Source organism: Chamaea fasciata, unplaced genomic scaffold, assembly GCF_029207755.1.
Source record: "Chamaea fasciata isolate MVZ Bird 193981 ecotype frontalis unplaced genomic scaffold, bChaFas1.0.hap1 SCAF_32, whole genome shotgun sequence".
Lineage (NCBI taxonomy): Eukaryota > Metazoa > Chordata > Aves > Passeriformes > Sylviidae > Chamaea > Chamaea fasciata.
The window spans coordinates 213,366-234,106 of NW_027094117.1; the positions used below are offsets into that span (position 1 = coordinate 213,366).

The 20,741-nt window shown below is 49.9% G+C and overlaps 1 pseudogene; it reads left to right on the plus strand.

The window, feature by feature from the left end:
- The first annotated feature begins 13,483 nt into the window (after positions 1–13,483).
- LOC136303291 (uncharacterized) lies at positions 13,484–15,169 on the plus strand (annotated as a pseudogene).
- The last annotated feature ends 5,572 nt before the right edge of the window (positions 15,170–20,741 follow it).

The window sequence follows — 20,741 nt, forward strand, 5'->3', positions numbered from 1 at the left end:
GTAGAAGAGAAAGCGCTTCATGTCCTCCGCTGCTCTTTCAGTTGCTTTGCTGCAGTGATCAGAGGGGTCAGGCTGGAGAGAGGCTTGGCTGATGCTAAAAATGGGTGCTGGCCAAAGGATAAAAAAGAAAGAAGTGAAGCGTTACTTTCCAAAGTCAAGTTCCTCCCAGGCTCTGTTGCAACAGGACAAAGGGGAATGGATTTGAACTGCAGGGAGGGAAGCAGGCTTAGATTAGATGTAAGGGAGAATTTTTTTTTTTACCAGGAGAGTGGGGAACACACTGACAGAAGGTGCCCAGAGATGTGGGAGGTGCCTCCTCCCTGGAAAGAGCCAAGCTCAGCTCAGGCACAGCTCTGGGGCACCTGATCTGCTTGAAGATGTCTGCGCCCATTGAGGGCACCAGGTGCAGAGGACCTGGAAAGGAGCCTGCCAAGCCAAACAGGGCGAGGATTCTGCTTGCTTTGCGCATGCAAAGCAGCCAGCCTGGAGATTACGGGAGAGGGCCCCAGAAGAAAACCCCTCCCTGCCGCTGCTGTTTCCCCTGCAGCCGCTTGGCATTCACCTGCAGCAGCTCCTGGGCAGACCAGCGCCGCTCCTCGTCCCACTCCAGGCTGCACTCGAGGAAGTCCCGCAGCAGAGCCGACAGGCGCCGGGGCTCATGCAGCCGCGGGGTCCCGTTCTGCCGGATCAGAGTGCGAGCCTGCAGGAAAAGCAAACACAGCGCTCTGCCAGCTTCCATCACACCCACAGTGCTCACATTGAGCCCAGCTTCTCAGCCCCAGCTCCAGGGGCACTTTCCTCCCTGGCAGAGATGCTGCTCATTTTTCTTTACCAACCAAAAAACCCAAAGCCTGATGCAGCCACAGCCATTGCAACATCCAAATGATCTGGCCTGGAGAGCCAATCTCATTGGCTTTCTTAGTAGGCACTTCCATCAGAAAGAGCAGATTTTGCTTCTCCAAATACCGACACCAGCGTTCCAGGCCATTTGCAAGAGTCACTGTGGTCTGACTGTTATTTCAAAGGATTCTTACATCAAACGCATCTCTGCAGGGCCACTGACACTCAAGGAAATTCATTTGTGATGCCCCATCCCAGAAACTGCCAGACAAGAAACAGGTTTGTGTTGCTGAAAGCTCAGGCTTGATGACATGGAGAAAGGAGCTTGGGCTAGGAAAGAAACGTGTTAGACTTTGGGCATGTTAAATAATCATCTTGACGTGTTAGACAACTTTCCCAGTGAGAAGAGCCGGGAGGGACTTAATCTCGCCAAACCTGTTTTACAAACTCCTTCATAGATTTCTTGTGTTTGGGGGTGGCTTTTGGGGTGCGTTTGGGGTTTTTTTGCAAGATAACATTGGAGCTGATACTGGCTTCACGTTTTCAGGTCATCCTCACAGATAGAAGAGCTGAACCTCTTAAAGCCCAAAGCACGTTGTTGCCAGAGACTGCAGAATATTGGTCTGTGTTCAGGCTCGAGTCCTCTGGGAATTCCCTTCCCCATGTCCAGAAACCTTCAGCTGCTCCTGCCAGTGCAGGGCCACGCTGTGCTCACAGGCCTCTGCAAACACTGGAGAATCTGCCTCTTACCATGGCCGCCGTTTCCTTGAAGTAAGGAGGTTCTCCTTCCACCATCTCGATGGTCACAATGCCCAAGGACCAGATGTCCACCTTGGGGCCGTAAGGAGAACTGGTGACAACTTCTGGGGCCATCCAGTGAGCAGTGCCCACCATGGAGCTGGGCTGGTCCTGCTCAGGGCTGAGCTGAGCGCAGAGGCCAAAATCAGCTGAGGACAGAAACAAACCCTGTCAAAGGCAGCTGGAATGAGGAAACCAACCCCAAAGATTCCCCACTCTCAGTGTGAGAATGCAGTCGTGAATACAGCTGCAAAAGTCCTCACGGCTGGAGGCAAGGAAAGATGGAACTGGACCCTTCAAGAAACCCTCAGCTTTCATGCAGTGGCTTTTACTGATTCCCTTGAAGATTTCCATTCCAACTCCTGCCCCTCTGCAAGGGCCATAGCCAGAGCAAAGCCACTCCTGACACTCCTGCCCCTCCCCTGAGCTCTCTGCAGGGGCAGCAGGAGCACTTGTGGCAGTGCCACCAGCAGCACTTGTGGGGCTCTGGCCGCCACTGGCAAGCAGCCCCACACCCGCAGCCCGGGAGCGCCGTGCCTGGCCAGGAACACTCACCCAGCTTGACAGAGCCGTCCATTCCCAGAAGGATGTTGGAGCTCTTCAGATCTCTGTGGATCACCTGGTTGGAATGGAGGAAATCCAGGCCCTGCAGACACTGAGAGAGAAAAAGAAACACCGGGGTAAAAATCAATGGCTGGAATATATCAGCCAAGAAAGGAGAGTTTAGAATTCTGCCAGCAGAAACTTTGCTGTGACAGGCCAGGAGTGCAGTGCACACAAGCTCCAGGCAAATGGTTCCAAGGCAAAGCTGAGAAGAGCAAATCAAACCCAAAAAAGACAGAGTACCCCAACAGCAGGAAAGGGGACAAGAACAGAAGTGCAGTGATGCTGGCAGGCCATTCATTTCAGTGGCTCTTTCCTCTCCAGCTCATAAAAACAAGGCAGAAACAAAGCCCTGAGCGTGGAGCCGCTCCTCTTCTCCTGCCCTTCTGGAAGGAGAATCGTGTCCAAGCCATGGGAGGCACAAGCAGGATCCCTCACCTCCCGACTGACAGCTGCCATGTCTCCTTCAGCCATGCGTGTCTGTCTGACCACATCCTGCAAAGTTCCTCCATCCATGTATTCCATCACCAGCCAGAGATCTCCATCAACAAGGAAGCTGGAAAAGGAAAACAATGGCACAGAGATGAATGTGCAGTGCTCAATTCCCCCATGGCAAAGCCTCCAGTGGGGTTTTCTTTCCAGGTCACTTGTCAATGAGGACAGAATCCCATCTGATTTTCACAGGAGACACCTGTGAAAAAGGAGAGGCCTTAGATGGCAAGCAAGTGAAAAATGCACTTTTAGCAACAGCCCAGATCAATGTGAAACCACACCACTTGCCCCCAGCTGCTTCAGCATCTGAACTCATCACTTCCACCATTCACTACACAACAAGGCAACACAACTTCCGGAGCTATCCAGGGAGGGAGGCCGTGCAGCACTTGGGATAAAAGTGGTCAACTCTTTGGAAAACCTTGCAGAAAGTCTCTTCAGCAACAGGCAGGGCCATTGAAAAATGGGCAGATGAGGCCTTTCTGGAAACAAGAACCTGCTCTTCCTGGTAACTGAAGCAATGGAAAAGATTTGGGAAGAAGACACCAAGGGAAATAATTTCTGCCATGGATTATCAGCACTTGTTGTAAGACACAGAAAATAGGGTCCGCTTGAAGAGAAAACCAAAGTGGTGCAACAAAGGAACATGGAGGGAGTGAACTGCCAGGCTGTTGTTTTGGCAAGATCTGGCCGGGTCAGGCTTCTCAAAACAGGCTACGGACTGCGGATGCCAGGAAAGATTAACGCAGGGCTCGTGCACGGGATGAGAGCTGAAGCACTCACCTGTCCAAAGAGTTGATAATGTTGGGGTTCTTCTTGTCCTTCAGGAGCAGGAGCTCATTCACAGCTCGTTCCCTCTTCTGCCCTCGGAGACTCATTTTCTTTATGGCCACCTGAAGGGACATTGCAGACCTTCAACTGGAGGAGTCTGTGGCAGGAGGCCACAGCAAACACGGAGCGAGGCTTTTTGGAGCGCCGCAGCCAGGCTGTGCCAAACTGCCTTGGGATGGGACACCAGAGCTCAGCAAGTGCCATTCCCACAGCCCATTGCTCTGCTGGCTGGGGGCTGCTTACAGGACACGTGGCCAGAGACATTTGGCCTTGTGAGCTCTGCAGAAATGGTCCCTCAGCTTCAAAGCTCTAACAACCTTCTCTGCACCTACACTCTTCTCAAATGGCCCTAGTTTACCACCACTCTTAGAATGATGATGATGATGTTCATTATTATTCAAACACATTTTGCAAGCAGGAGGTAATTCTGGTTCTCTGCAAACAGAGCAAAAGAGCTGGGAACCGTTTAGCAATTCTATGGCATTTGCTCATGATTTCAAACGCAGCTGCTCTGCTTGGGCTTGCACAACAAAGCAAACACACACATCCCATGCTCAGATGATCCCTGTCACAGGCTGGCAGCCACACCAGAGCCAAAGACAACTGCAGGCTTTAGGAGAGAGCTTTGCTCTGGACATCCATCTTCTCATTGCTCTCCCTCTCTCTCTGTCAGCAGACACTCACCTCTCGTCCAGTGGCCCTGTCGAGTCCTTTACAAACGGCTCCGAAAGCCCTGCAGACAAAACAGCAGAGAGGAAAGAAGCAGTGCTTTAGACTCTGGGAGTGAAAGTCAGGCAGACAGGAGATCTTTTCTACCTGTAGCATTCAGAAAACACTTGGGCGCGTCAAGCCTTGAAAGAAGGGCGCGGCAGCCACCAGCCCTCTGCCATGCAAGGTGTGCAAGGGAAAACTGAGGCCAAACATGAAGGAAAAGTGCTGGAGCAAACCCCAAATGTCCGTGATGAATTCCTTTAGTTCAAAACCTGGGCTGGGGGCCGGCTGTCTAAAGAACTAGAAAAGAATGTATTTCATCCTTTTGCATTTCCTGCCTAAGAGCTGCAGGATCCACAAGAGCCCTGTATCAGGGCATCATGCATTTTCCCCTTGAGTGCAGCAGCTCTGTGTCTGTTACTGCATGTGTGGGGTCTACTACTTGTGCTGAAAAGAGCCCTTCTTAGTTCATCTCTGCTTTCTGTTTGGAAGCCATTCTCTTGATAATACTGAGCGGTGAATAGTTTTGCAAGTAAAAGATTTGAAAGCAATCTTGTTGAGAACTCTTGTCTGACAGTCAGCAGATGGTGAGTTGCTCTCTTAGGCAATCCAATTGCATGGACAGAAGATCTTCCATGTCCTGCTCCTTGCTGCAGGCAGGACACTGCCAGCCTCAGGGGCCTTTGGAGGTGCCATCTGACCACAGTTGTCAATTCTGATCAGGACTGAGAGACAGCAGCATCATCCCCCAGTGCCTGAAGGTGTCTGCAGCTCTCCTGACTTCTCACTTGATCCTGCACCAGCAAAATACCTGGGCCCTGCTCGTGTAGAAGTAACTGCCTTGCACTCACCCTTGGCCAATCTGCTCCAGTTCCAGGTATTTCTCCGCAGGCTCCCCCACGCTCACGCTGTTTCCTGAAAGAAACCACATGGAAGACACTCTCTCCCAGACAGAGACCCCACCTTGCAGCAGAGCCAGAATGCAGCCCCACTCCCTGGGGGCCCTTGTTCTCAGCTGGGGAAGGACAATCAGTCACTCTGGGACATTCAGCTGCAGAGCAACACCGGCTGCAGCTGATGCTGAGACACACACACAGCACCTGCTCTGGCACACAGGAACAGAGCAGACGTACTCAGCTGCATCAGGCACTGCTCCCCTCTTTCCTCTGCCTGCAGGGCTGTGCTGCTGCCAGAACCTTCAGCCCAGGATCCCGCAGCAGAGGGAGGTTCTCCGTCCTCTTCGCAAAACGCTGCAGGTTCTCCGTCCTCTTCCCAAAACGCTGCAGGTTGGCCATCGTCTTTCCAAGCCATGGGACGTTCAGCCTCCACTTCCCATGCTGGGAGACATTCACCCTCCTCTTCCCAAGCCACAGGATGTCCTCCGTCCTCATCCCACACCGGGAGATGTCCGTCATCCTCGTCCCACGCCATGGCAGCTTGGCCATTCTCGCCCTGTGCCGAGTGACGTCCACCATCCTCGTCCCACACTGGGAGATGTCCACTGTCCTTGTCCCACACGGCGGGAGCCTCGCCGTTGTATTCCCAATCGGCGGGATGTTCACCCCCATCTCCCAGAAGAGCAGGAAGTTCACTGTCGTCTCCCGGCACAGAGGGAAGTTCACCATTATCTCCCTGAAGAGTGGGAAGTTCACCGCTGCCTTCCTCCTCTTTGGCCTCCTCTTTGGAGGCAGAGGGAGCCGGAGGAGGTGCTGATGCTGCTTTTGTGCCCTGTGGACAGACGGTAGTGTGAGGGACGGGAAGTTCCATCTCAGTTATCACCTTATTTATCCTCAGCTACACATCCAGCTGCACTAAGCAGAAATAGGCTTCCCAGCTGTTCAGACAAACAAACAATGGGCTAAAGTCGACATTGCCACTTATTATTGGGAATTTGATACTCCACCATGGCTAAAGCCAGCAAGCAATCTTCTGCCTGCAAAACCACACCTGCAGCTCTTCAAAAGCATTTCAACAGAAAAGGAGAAAACTGCCAGGGATGCCTTTGCTGCTGCTGCTGCCGCTGCTGCTGCAAAGACACTGACAGGAACTTTCCTTCAGCCTCCCAGGCTTGCACTCGGCTGCCACATGCTCAGCTCACAACTTGCTGCACAATTCCAAACACCAAAGGTTCCCTTTGAACTCACCAAAGGAGGAGCTGCTCGAGATCCACCTGTCAGGTGCCCTGCAATGGGAGAAGGAACATGAACCAGATGCTGTCAGGAAAAAAAACGCCTGTGGTGGGAAATGCCACAGAGCAAGGCAAGCCCAAGAGAGCATTTTGCTTTCACAGCATCCCTCCAGGAGCCACAGTCCCTTCACACAGCAAGCAAGAGAACAGCACCAAATACTGGACTGTGTCAGTTCTGGGCCGGACCAGCAAACGGAGGGAGTTCCAGGCTCGGCTGCCACACACTCTCCCCTTGAGAGTACGCAACTCCCCCAGCAACTCTCCCCTGCAAATGCTGTGCACACCCTGCTGGCTGCAGACACCCCCTTTTTTCAGCTGCAGCTGCTGGCAGCAGCTCTCCCAAACCAATGGTGTCTTCATGGCAATTTGGTTACAAAGTCAACCCAGTTCCCGAGGAAGAACAGAAAGCACACAGCAAGCTCAAAGCCACAGATGCTGCACCGAGGAAAAAGCTTGACTTACGTGCCAAGTGGGTCAAGAAATACACCGAATAAGCCACAGAGTACAGGCTGCAAACTGCAGCAACCAAATTCTGGAACATTTTGGCTGCGCTGCACACGTCTGCAGACTGTAGCCCTGCAAGCACAGAAGGACAGCCGTCAGGGTGTGGGCTGACCGCTGGGAATGCCTCGGGCAGGAGGATCCTCCTGCAAGGAGCAGGCGCCCAGAGTCGCTCTGGACACTGCGGCCTCTGTGTCCCACAGCAAGAGCAACACCACGGGGACGTGGCAATGCTCCTGTGACATCACAGCAGCAGCTCATGCAAAAACTGCCTGGAAGGTTCTCCTGTGTCACCAAGGAGCAGAAAGAATCCTCCCAGGGCACAGGCTATTGCCCAAAGGATGCAAGAGGAACTGTGAAAATGCAGCCCTAAGGACGCCTGATAGCCCAGCCTGAACACTGAGGAGGAACAAGGATGGGAGAAAACCAAAGGAAACGTGACCTTTGGTCACTGATGCTTCTGAGTGAAACCAGCAAGGCTCCTTCCATCTGGCATCTTTGTTCTAGTTCTAAAAACTAATTCTTGGCTTGAAACAGGGGAAAATGGGAAGTTGATCCATGGGGAAGAGAGGTGGCGGGGCCGGGTGGGTGGGAGCAGCGGGATGAGCTCTTGCGGGAGCTCTTGGCTTTCCCTGGGAAGAGGAAAGGGGCTGGATGCAGCTCCTTGCGCAGGACTGCACAGGCGGTGATTCCTGCAGGGATGAGAGTGGGTCATGGTGTTATCTTGTCCCAGGTGCACAAGATGGACTGCGAAGGATTTCGGCGATGGAAGAATGCAATCAATCATTATGATTGGTAAAGCATTGTTCAACTTTATTGCTCATAACATCCGTTATTATACTTTTGCCCGAAGCGTTCAGCATACTTGTCAAATTATAATTGGTTAGCATCCACTACTCATCTATACTTGATTGTCTATATCAAGCGTGAGAAGGTTCCTCCTCTTGGCATGCTGAAAACTTTGGATACGTGCTTACTGCTACGCTCTATTAACCACAAGTTCTTTTATCTTTGGCCTGTAACCGTGCTTACTGCTGTCCCAAGGACAGCTTGTCTCAGCAGCACGTAAGGCTCCTAGCACTTGGTATTGGGCCATAAAGCCTGTAATGATCAGTGGCCTTCTCTGTTAGCCATTCTTCAACGATTCCCCCTTTTTTATTTTGTGCAACAAAGGCAGCCTGTCGAGTAGTTACTGTTTCTGCTACACGATACATCATCTGTTGCAAGCAGCGAAAAAAGCAAGGTATAAAAAGTACAAGCAGTAGCCCTATGGTGCTGTTTATACTTTTGCAAAATCATAGAAGTATTGGGGGTAAGTAATGAGAGGCGACCCAATGTGCAAGGTCCACCTACCAGCCGTGATGGAATACCTGCCCATGCTCTGTCTCCACAAATAAGAAACACTCCTGGGGGGAGTTGAATAGGAGTATTGGAGGAGTGGGAATTTTTCCCACTGGTATAGTTACACCACAGATTGGCATTTCTATACACAGGCAGAGAGGAATTCGCGTTCACTGTGGAATTGGACTGTGGATTCTGCCTGCGTATGCTTGACCAGTTCAAGTTTGCACACCAATCTGCTTTAACCGATCTTAGCAACTCCAACTCCTGTGGTTCCAGGTGGGCCCCTGGAAAGTGTGGGACTGTCTGATCCCATTGATCAGCATATGACTGAAAATCATTACGGCGGCAGCGGTGTACTGAGACCGGGCAGGGCAGCTCTTCCCAGGGTATCCCTACCAAACAGGTGGAGAAGGGATTACCAGGAGAGGACATGGACATGCATATTGCTTCCTGCCCCATTTTGTTGGCTAAAGTAACCCAAATGTTTTCCTTCGGTTGTGGAGGCACCCAAACCGACTCTACCTCAGCTCCGCCTCTCCCTGTGCCTGGTCCTAGGACGATAGCGATGACACATATGATCCCGATTCTCCGGTGCCACCTGCCATTGCTGGGGAATCCCCACTCCCTGCTTACATATTGCTGCCAAAACATGACTGCTGTGCAAAGCAACCACTCTCTGTACTGTCTTGTCAAACTGCCAGAGCAGTTGCAGGTTTTCTCTGGCCCCTAAATCTTCAATTAAGTGTACCCCCTCTAACCCTGGTTGTCCAGAAGCGATGTCGCTCTTGCAGGGTCATTAGCGGGACGGATCCATTTGCTAGGTATCCATTGGGGCCCTGCTGAAATTCGTCTTGTGGTACTGCAACAGAAACCAACTGATCAGCTATGGCATTACCCTGACCCAAACCTTCTGACCATTTGTGGCTTCGAATATGCAAAATTTCAAAAGGAGCTGAGCGCAGCCGAACAGCTTGCCTCGGCTGCCTCAGAAGTTCCCATAACCTGTCATTCTTTATATCCTTTATCAATGCATCCTCAATCCGCAGCACCACCCCTACTATGTATAATGAGTCTGTGACAATATTTACACCCCGACCAGGCCAATTCATAATGACCCAAAGGACAGCCCTTAATTCTAGCGTCTGCAATGAGTCCTCAGTAGTCGCCTCCACTAATTTCTTCATCCACGTGCCCTCCTCCATCCAGACAGCCGCCGCTCGTCTGGATTTTCTGCCTGCATCTGTGTATACAGTCAGCGCATTTTCCAAAGGTCTATGGGATACACGTGGTTTTTCTATCCATTCATTGGAGCGCACCCACTGTAGTAGAGGGTTTTTGAGCAATCTTAACTGCACATCCTGTGCTGTTCCCAAAAGACTGTCCTGTAATTCAGGGGAATGATAAAGATACCACATCAGGTCCTCATTCCAAAGTGGCAGATAGATTGTGTTCGGTTCTGCCCCTGTAACCTGTTGGCACCGAATTCGGCCTTTTTTAATGAAGGCAGAAAGGTTAGCAACACGGCTCTGAATCGTGGTACGGGGCTGTACCGTTGTGAAAAGCCACTCCAGCACCAGTGGCGTGTCCTTGGCATCCAGCTGGGTGAGAGCTGCCATAAAAAATGGTTCGGCCCAGCAAGAATCGTGAGATCCACTGCAGTATCGGGCAGCATCCGTGACACAGTTGGGTTAGCTCTGGTATCTGCTAACTGTTGCAGCAGTTCGTGCTGTTGCTGAGACAGCACAACTGGCGATGCAGGATCAGTGCCTTTCAGCAGTGGACGAAGGGCTTCCAAACCATCATTGGAGAAGCCGACCACGGGCTGGAGCCACTGGAGATCAACAAGAAGGCGCTGTGCATCATGTAGAGTGGCAATTTGAGTCCGCAGCTCTAGCTTCTGTGGTGAGATGGTAGCGTCAGCTATCGTCCACCCTAAATACCTCCAAGGAGCAGTACGCTGGATTTTTTCAGGAGCTACTACCAGTTGATTACTCCAGGTATTATCACTAGTCCTTTCAGGGCTGCAGATGACCGTCCCACTAACAAAGCCCCAAATGACTGTCCATTAACTTAAACAGGTCCTTTAATTCCGGTAGGGATTTTAATAGGTTTATTGTCCTTTAGCACAACATCTACTGCGGCTGCCAAGTCCAAGCCGATGCTTCCCCTTGTGGCGGGGCGTAGGCTGCCGGCAGGGAGGAGGGGGAGGCTGGGTAGACTTGAGCTGCTGTTGGTGTCGTTGCGCCGCGGCTCCTCGCGCTCCGCCGTCCGTTTCCTGACTTCTTTCGGCAGGCGTCTGTTGAGTGGTTGTCCACTTGACAATCCTGGCACCAGACTTGTCCGCTCAGCACTCCTTCCTCATATGTCCAGGCTTTCCGCATCGGAAGCATTTTAATTGCACCTTGGGATTAGTGGACCCTTGGCTCCTTCCTGCACGGAACTTTATTGCCGCCTTATCATCATCTATTACAGCCTGCCACAGGCAATCCCCCACCTTTTGCCATTCCTCGAACTGATACACGCTTTCAGGGTCCTGGAGAAAACCCTTTTTCTCAGCATACTCTAGGAGGCCAGGAAGTTCCTTTTTCAAATCTACCTCCTGCACTCCCCACTTTTGTAAAAAGCATTTAAACAAATCATAGGCCACCTGTTTCTCCACTGCCTACCCCTAACAAACTATCTCAAGGGGAGCAGTCAGGAAAAGCTGTACCTTTTACCAGTGCGCGCGCATGCAGCCTGTGCGAGGTGGCACTGCGTCGGTTTAGCAAGCTTCCTTCTGTAAGGTCAGCCTAGGCACGGAGCGGGGTGTACGCCCGCGTACGGAACCCTTCTGCCATCCGAGCGCTGCTTCTCGGAGCTTCGCCGCTCGCTTACCTCCGGGTGGGTATCACGAGAGCAGTCCCAGTCGCTATCACGTTGGGGGTCACCAACTGCGGAAGATTTCGGCGATGGAAGAATGCAATCAATCATTATGATTGGTAAAGCATTGTTCCACTTTATTGCTCATAACATCCGTTATTATACTTTTGCCCGAAGCGTTCAGCATACTTGTCAAATTATAATTGGTTAGCATCCACTACTCATCTATACTTGATTGGCTATATCAAGCGTGAGAAGGTTCTTCCCCTTGGCATGCTGAAAACTTTGGATACGTGCTTACTGCTACGCTCTATTAACCACAAGTTCTTTTATCTTTGGCCTGTAACCGTGCTTACTGCTGTCCCAAGGACAGCTTGTCTTAGCAGCACGTAGGCTGCTAGCACTTGGTATCGGGCCATAAGGCCTCTAATGATCCGTGGCCTTGCTCTGCTAACCATTCTTCAACAATGGACCTGGGCTGTGGAGCCCATGGAGAGCGGGAGCTGCTCCCAAATCCCACCTGATCCTGCTTCATCCACCCTGTCCCAGTCCTGCTCCACCCATGCCACCTGTTCCCACCCCAGAATCCAAGCCTGATCCTGCTCCATCCATTCCACACCAATCCTGCCCCATTCATCCTGCACCAAACCTGCCTCATCTATCCATGCCCACTGATCCTGCTCCATCCAACCTGCACCAATCCTGCTCCATCCATCCCAACTGATCCCCCTCCAGCATCCAGCCCCGATCCCACTCCACAATTTCATCTGATCCTGCTCTGGACCCCTGCTCTGATTGCAATCCCCCCCTGATCCAAGTCCGTCCATCTTGCCCCAATCTCCCTCTGGAATCCCACGCTGATCCCCTTCCGTACCTAAGGTCAGGCCCTTGGTTCCCACATCTTTTCCTGCAGAAAGAGAAGATCCATCAGATTCCAGCACAGATCACACACCAGGATTAATCCCAGCATCCATCCTGGGATCCACACAGAGGGGATTCAGAGCTGGATCTGCCACTGGCACTCACTGGCTGCCATGTTGTATCCATTCCTGTCCCTCTTCCCTTGGGAAACAAAGTGGGATCAGTGTCAGTGGCACAGGATTCCCGGAGCGGTGCTGGGTGGATGCCCCTTCCTGACCCCCATGCAGTGTCTTACCAGATTGGAGCTTCCAGACTGTAAGAGACGGTCTGAAGATCCCTCATCTGCCTCACCACCATGGTCAAGGACAGAGACTGAAACCCCTCAAAGGGACTTGAAAATCTCAAGACGGGAGTTGTGGCCTGGCTGAGCTGGGATGTTGGCCAAGTGCTGCCTGCAGGTGTGTTTGATGGAAAAACCCAGCACCCACATGGGAACATCAGAACCTGAGCAGAAACAATGGGCAAGACACGGTGAAGTGACCGCGCCTGCTGACTCGTACTGGTCGACACCGTACCTGCTGACGACCGACTTGTTCTGAGTTCTCTAAATGAACACACTGCAATGATTTCCCCCGCCTGTTTGGCCAACTGCCTGTCGCTTCGGACAGGACTATAAAAACCCTAGAGACCCCCGCTCACTTTTGAGATCTCCCCACTGGAGAAACTCGCATCTATAGGCATCTTCAAAAGCCTCAAAGACTCGAGCCTCCATGCTGGTAGCTATAATCCCCTTGCCCTCTTTTTCTGTCTTTCTTACTATTCTCTTTTCTCTCCCCACTGTGGCATTTGTTGGCACGAAATCAAAGTGCATTTGTGATTGAGTAAACTGAGTTTGTCCCCCGCCGTGTCTTTTGTGCTCTGAAATCCCTAAAATGAACCATCACCAAGCCCGCTTGTGGGAGCAGATCGTGACATTAAATTGGTGTCACAGACAGGATCTGGATGGACAGAGGGGTTGTGGGTTTTACATAGTTTGTAACAGGGGAAGGAGCCTCGTCTCAGCCGCACCTAGCACGCCACTTGGGTGAGCGCTGTTAGAACGCAAGGGGGGCGAGGGAAAATTCCCGCAGACTGTACGCACCCAGGCGAATATCACTTCCTGTCGTCAGGATTTCACAAGATCTCATTGTGCAAAAGATGGGACCGTGGTGAGATTTTTGTGTGTGTGTGTGTTTTGGGCTGCTTGGCGTAGTTGAGGAGACAACTATTTGTAACTAAGGTGAACCTCCCAGGCAGTTTTGGTCTCCTGGCCCATTCCAGGGAAGCAAAGGGAAACAGAGTTTTAGCTGTGCCTTTGGTGTAACTTGAAGAGTACCTCCCTGAGAGTGGTTTTGGTCCCTTCAGAAAATGAATGAAAAAGATGAGGATGCATTTTATGCTTTGCATGCAAAACATGGTGCTAGACCTTCTCCAGACGGAGCAAGGTGGGCACAGAATAATTGGTTTCACTTTGAAAACATTGTAGATAGAATATATTCTTTGCAAGATGATGCTAGATCGAAACTGGGCAGAAATAAAAGCCTTCTTTGCTCAGTTTTGGGGGTGGCAGCCATAGAAACCCATTTTGAAGGGGTAAGTGAAGAACAAGCAGTCCTAGAATCCCTGCCAAATTTGGTAGAAGCTTTGCAAAAACAATTAGAAGAGGAAAGAAATCAGAATTATTTGCTGCAGATTTCCCTTGCAGAAGGGCAAAGTAAAACCTTCAAATCTGCAGATTCACCCACAGAAATAGAAGGAAAGGAGACATACAACATTAAACAAATATACCCTCAGAAGGAATTAGTACACATGCAAAATTGTGGGGAACACTGTTGCTCCAACTTGAGACCTCTCATTCAAACAGAATAGAATTCTATAAATGAAGAGGATGGTGATCCCCACAGAACTCCCAAAGAAATACCATACACAGCCACTGAATTAACACAATTAAAGAAATAATACTCGCGCCTTTCAGGTGAATCAGAGACAGAGGATGTTTTTCGAGTCTCCCTCACAGGAGGCAAGCAAATTAAATGAAGTGAACAAGAAGCAAGTGGCTATTGGGGACAAGGAGTTTTCTTAACAGCAGGAAATAGGCGTGCTCCATGGTCCCTGAGACAGCGTGCAGCTTACTGGGCAGGGGGGTTAAACCCCCTTGAGAGGGGCGACCCTCTGGCAATAGTCGGCACCTCAGACCGACTCCTAGAAAACATAGACAAAGCTGCATGCTTGCAAATGATACATGAAAGAAAATGAATCTCTGGCTGTGAGTCACCAATGCTCAATGCCTGTCAAACCTGAGATTATGACCCCTCTAATTCGAGGTTTGCCAGAGTCTTTTAAACCAACAGCAATTCTTCTTCAAAAAACAATAGCATCTATCTCTGCGCTAGATAGACTTGGAAGATTTCTTGGACAGACAAGAGATCAAACTGCTTCCACCGACTCCACTGACTCCTCACCTTTTACAACTCCTAGCACACAATCTAACAGCAATCATAAACTTTGAACATGGAGTCAGGTAGCAGAGGAGTTAATAAGTTACAGTAGAAAATACGGACCAGTGAAGTACCCCGAGGACAAATCAGAAAAACCCAGAGGAGTCAGGCACATTGCCTCTCCTAATGAAAAATCAGAAAAGGGAAAACAAATTTCCAAGCGGCAGCAACTGTGGTCGCTAGGACTGAAAAGGGGAGTGCCGCCAGAAATAACGGATCAATTGCCTGATGATAAATTGGCTAAAATAATTTCTAATTGGCCCTGTCCCAAACCTATTGTGTTGGAATCGTCCAACCAACAACCCAGTGCACCTCCTCTTCCACAAGCCTTGGGCAACAAGCCACAACATTCCTTTACACAAGTTGTATACAATGAGACACAGCAAGTGGGAAGATGTTCATCAACGGAAAAGAATTTCCCACTTAGAAAGCCTTGCTTTGCAGATCCCCTGAGAGAAAATACAAAAACCTTCTCAAGAAGTAAAATTTTGGGGTATCTGGTGGAAAGGAGGTATGACATGTACCCCAGCTGACACCCTAACCTCCTCAGATCAAATTCAAGTGCCTGAGTCCAGGCAAGATCTACAGCATGCCTTGGGATTAGTAGTGTTTTGGGGAAAAGACATTCCAGATTTTTCCATTTTTGCCAGGCCTCTTTATGATTTGTTGAGAAAGGGAGTAAAATGGGACTGGAGCCCATCTCAGGAAGAAGCAGTACAATTGTTGATTTTTGGAGCCACAGCTCATCAGGCCCTAAGCCCTATCCAGCCAACAGATCCTTTTCAGGTAGAATGGGGGTTTGCTTCCTCACGGTTGTCAGTACACATATGGCAGTGGGGTCCTGAGGGTCCGACATGGCCTGCTGGTTTTTATTCCCGTGGTTTCAGAGATGCTGAAAAGAGGTATATTACCAGGGAAAAAGGCTTGTTTGTGGTTAGCCCAGCTCTCCTAGAAGTAGAGAAGATTGTACAACAACAACCAGTTGTTTGGAGAGGGCCTTTCCAAGTTTTTAAGTCAGTCACTGCTGGGACTCCCCCAGCTAACGGGGTGGCCCAGACAGCCTCAGGAAGAAAGTGCTGTGCTCAGATTGTAACATTATTAGAACATCCTTGTATCATTATTGTAACATCTTCTCAAGAACGAAGGAGCTGTGAAAAAACTGGCTGTACAAGAAGCAGAAAACTTGGGGAGCATCCAAGACAAACCTGCCTCAGTTCTTACCCCTCCCTTTTCCCCCAAACAGTCAGCAAATTATTGCTTTACTGATGTTTTTCCTTTGGCCCAACAGCTCCAAGCATAGTTCCCTCACTACGGGGACCAAGGGATTCCAAGAATCCAGCACGTTACCCTGGACAACCTGTTTTGCTGGACCTCCCCACGGTGGGAGAGGGACCACTAGTGCTAAGACCCCCTCTGAAGAAATACCCATGGCTAACCTTTGATGCTCTAGGGAAAGAGTATGGAATAAATGCACAGGGAAGAATGTCCATCATTCTAACTTTCTGCCTTCTGGTGGCAGATTCTGTTGGGCTTACTTTTTACAGGAGAACTCCGAGGGACGTGAAGGCCATGGAAACCATGATAAATATCTTAAATTGGGAATTCTAAACAGGATTGATTCAGTAGTATTAATGAACAAATTGGCTGTTACAACTAGGGATTTGACCAAATTAGAACAAGCATTGCAGTTATCCTTATTGCCTTTGGGGACACATCAGTGGTTGCTATCAAACATATTAGCAAATTGGGAAAAGGTAGATGTGAAGGATCACAAAATGATAATTGCTGCACTTGGTGCTACACAAAAGAATGTTTCTTTGGCTCTTAGCTGCATCCAGACACAGCTTTGGATGCAGACAGTTGTAGCCTCAATCATAAGGGAAGGAGAAGAAGGCACTTTTCCTCCTGAAATTCGGAAAATAATTTGGGACAATGCAAATGATTTTGAAAAGGAATTCCAATCCTGGTGGAAATTGGTCAACTTTACCTCTAACCCCAATACCAACACAGTTACAGCTTTTGTAAGAACCGTATGTAGTGCCTTAGTGCACTTGATATTGTTCATGCAGTCATAGCTCAAGACATTTGTTTGGACACAGAGCAAAAAGATTTGTCGCTTTGAAGTACACCCTAAGGAAACTCCTGAAACAGTGCTTGTGTATATAGGCAATGGATGTGCTTGTGGAAGGACTGCTTGTGATGTTGTAGTTGTAGAAAATGTAGTGGTGGATACTAAAAATCACTCCAATTTTTGTGTCTGTAATTTTACCACAATTCCAGGATGTGACTTTTCTTGTTCAGCCCCAGTTACATCCTACCACCTTTTCCAAACAAATTTTACCATGTTTCACCAGATAACGCCTGTCCTCATAGGAATGAATCTGACTTGAATTAAACAAATGTTTCTTCACCAAGACTTAGTAGGAGTTTTGGAAAAGATCAAGAAAAGTGGACAGAAATCTTTCATGACAGTCTATCATGATGTGAAAGAAATACATGGTGTTTTAGAAAGGGTCCAAAAGGATGCTGAATACAGGTGGTGGGTTACCCTTTTTGGGTGGTCACCTACTGCCACAGGTATCCGGAACAAAGTGTGTCATCCCATTGTTGTTCTTTTGATTTTGGTGTAGATTGGTTTTGTCTTATCAGTCGTTTTATACATCCTCAATTGGAAAATGATGAAGAAGTTGACACACTTGGCATCTATCATGGAAGCACACAGTTTAGTCAAGACCCCTTTTGCAAGACACACTCCCAAAGTTATTGACACCAGACGTACTACCCAAACAGCGAAAATTAGACCTGCAACAGCGGATTCATTTGAAATTGTTGGTTGCTTGTTTTGATTATTGTTGTTTCTTTGAATGATGTTAGGTTGTCATCAAAATTAAGCTTTTGTTTGAAACTTGTTATAACTTGAAGAAATTTGATGATTTGTTTTGATTATTTTGAAGAAATTGTTTTAATCAATATTGATTGATTTTGTTCTGTTTCTATTTCGTTTTTCTATTTTTTTCTCTTTCTCTCTCTTTCTTTCACACACACTCTCTACTGTCTCTGTTTTTTCCGGGATATGCTACTAACATGGACGAGTCCTGAAGACTTCACAAGACTAGGGAAGCCTGCTGAAGGAGCTCTCTTGACGACAATCGTGAGTCCCGGGCTGGTGTAAGAGATGGTCTGAAGATCCCTCATCTGCCTCACCACCATGGTCAAGGACAGAGACTGAAACCCCTCGAAGGGACTTGAAAATCTCAAGACGGGAGTTGTGGCCTGGCTGAGCTGGGATGTTGGCCAAGTGCTGCCTGCAGGTGTGTTTGATGGAAAAACCCAGCACCCACATGGGAACGTCAGAACCTGGGCAGAAACAATGGGCAAGTCACGGTGAAGTGACCGCGCCTGCTGACTTGTACTGGTCGACACCGTACCTGCTGACGACCGACTTGTTCTGAGTTCTCTAAATGAACACACTGCAATGATTTCCCCCACCTGTTTGGCCAACTGCCTGTCACTTCGGAGAGGACTATAAAAACCCTAGAGACGCCTGCTCACTTTTGAGATCTCCCCACTGGAGAAACTCGCGTCTATAGGCATTTTCAAAAGCCTCGAGGACTCCACCCTCCATGCTGGTAGCTATAATCCCCTTGCCCTCTTTTCTGTCTTTCTTGCTATTCTCTTTTCTCTCCCCACTATGGCATTTGTTGGCACGAAATCAAGGTGCATTTGTGATTGAGTAAACTGAGTTTGTCCCCCGCTGTGTCTTTTGTAGTCTGAGATCCCTAAAACGAACCATCCTGAACCCCGCCTCTGGGAGCGGATCGTGACACGCTGCGGGAGCGGCTGCCCGCGGTCTCCTTCCCACTGCTGCCTCGGCTGAGCCCATTCCCCTGCTTGCGCTGGCAGGTGCCATCAAATGCATCCCAGGATCCCATCTCCCCACCTGAAGCCTCCAGTGCCCAGCCTGTCCTGGGCTGGTGGCAGCCAGCCTGACAAAAACCAACAGCCACGGGCCACCAGCGCCCGGGGGCTCAGAAGCAGGTGAGGGACGCTTTGGTTGGCAGGAGCGGAAGGGCCGGGGCTGCTCCCCTGCCTCTCTTTGCCTTGGGTTAGGATTCAATTTTCTTGCCTCTGTCCGAGGGGATAAAGGCATGGTTTTTCTCCAACACAGGGCAGGTTTTTCCCTAGCATGGAGCCTTCCCCATGGCCCTTCTGGCCTTCCCCAGGCCCCTTCTGCCCTCTTGCAGAACCAGTGGCATTTTCCGCCACACGCAGTTTGTAACCCAGAGTCGAGTGCAGCCCAGAAGGCTCCAAGCAAGTCCTTCCAGGCTGACTCTGCAGATGCCGAGGCTGCTCTGGCCTGGAAATTGCTTGGAAAAATTTAAAGCAGAACAACGCGTTGCCGTGGCAGCAGCCTTGCACTTGGAAGGGAAATCAGCTCCTGCAAAGGAGGGAATGATTACGTTTGGTGGGGAAAACCTGCCACAGCCGATCACTGTGAATCGGCTGACATTACCACCTAGGACCCCAGATGAGCCCTTGCCGTCCGCCCCGCCGCATCCGAGCAATTCGGGGAGAGGACTGTCACCCTCTGAGGAAACTACCTTAGAGGATGAGGCAGCCCGTTATCATGAGAATGAAAACAGTGCTCGACAGGGTCGGGGCAAAATTAGGGGCAGAGTTGATTGGCAGGGCATTATGGGGGAAGCTTTGGAGAGCGGAGATTCAAGTGCTGTAGCAACATTACAAGAAATACAGGAAGATAAACAAGCGTTTCCAGTGGCATACATGCCTAACGCTGCAGGAGGGATGGATGTAACAGTATCCCCTTTAGACTGGAAGCTATTAATGCAATTGCGGAACACGGTCAATGAATCTGGACTGCACGGTGAGCCTACCAAACAAGTGCTAAATTATATTTTGGGAGCTGGACTGTGGCTCCAGGAAGACATGAAAAATCTTTTGAAAATGATTATGTCTCAATCACAAATAATGCTTTGGCAGGCTCATTGGCAGGCCTTGTGTCAAGAAGCAATTGATGTGCAGAGGGGGCCAGGTGATCCTTTGCGGGGGCCACACTAGAGCATTATATGGGAACAGGAAATTTTTCAACACCACAGGCTCAGGCAATGTTAGGTCCTGATCTCATTAGAGAGACTATGCGTTTAGCAAGGCTGGCATACGGAAAGGTTAGAACTCATAGTACTGCACCCTCTTCTATGGATGTGAAGCAGGGGAACCAAGAGTCATTTTCTGCATTTGTCGATCGTGTCTCAGCCATAATCGAAAGGGCTGGCGTTCCTTTACACATGCAAGGAGCACTTCTTCGGGAGTGCGTCATGCAAAATTGTAATCCCCGAACAAAAGCAATTCTTGTTACTCTCCTGGGTGATTGGGGTGTAGTGCAGTATTTAGATCATATGAGTAGGATCCCTCAGGGAACGCAGGCTATGCTAGTTGAGGCTGTTAAGGACCTGACAGAAACTATCAAGGGGGGGCAGTCACAAGCTCAGGCTTTTGCTGCTGCCGCACTGCAACCATTACGTGCAGGAAGGAGCCAAGGGTCCACTAAGCCCAAGGCGCAATTAAAATGCTTCGATGCGGAAAGCCTGGACATATGAGGAAGGAGTGCCGAGCAGGACAAGTCTGGGGCCAGGATTGTCAAGCGGACAACCACTCAACAGACGCCTGCCGAAAGAAGTCAGGAAACGGACGGCGGAGCGCGAGGAGCCGCGGCGCAACGACACCAACAGCAGCTCAAGTCTACCCAGCCTCCCCCTCCTCCCTGCCGGCAGCCTACGCCCCGCCACAAGGGGAAGCATCGGCTTGGACTTGGCAGCCACAGTAGATGTTGTGCTAAAGGACAATAAACCTATTAAAATCCCTACCGGAATTAAAGGACCTGTTAAAGTTAATGGACAGTCATCTTGGGCTGTGTTACTGGGATGGTCATCAGCAGCCATGAAAGGACTAATGATAATACCTGGAGTAATCGACTGGTAGTAGCTCCTGAAAAAATCCAGTGTACTGCTCCTTGGAGGTATTTAGGGTGGACGATAGCTGACGCTACCATCTCACCACAGAAGCTAGAGCTGTGGACTCAAATTGCCACTCTACATGATGCACAGTGCCTTCTTGTTGATCTCCAGTGGCTCCGGCCCGTGGTCGGCTTCTCCAAT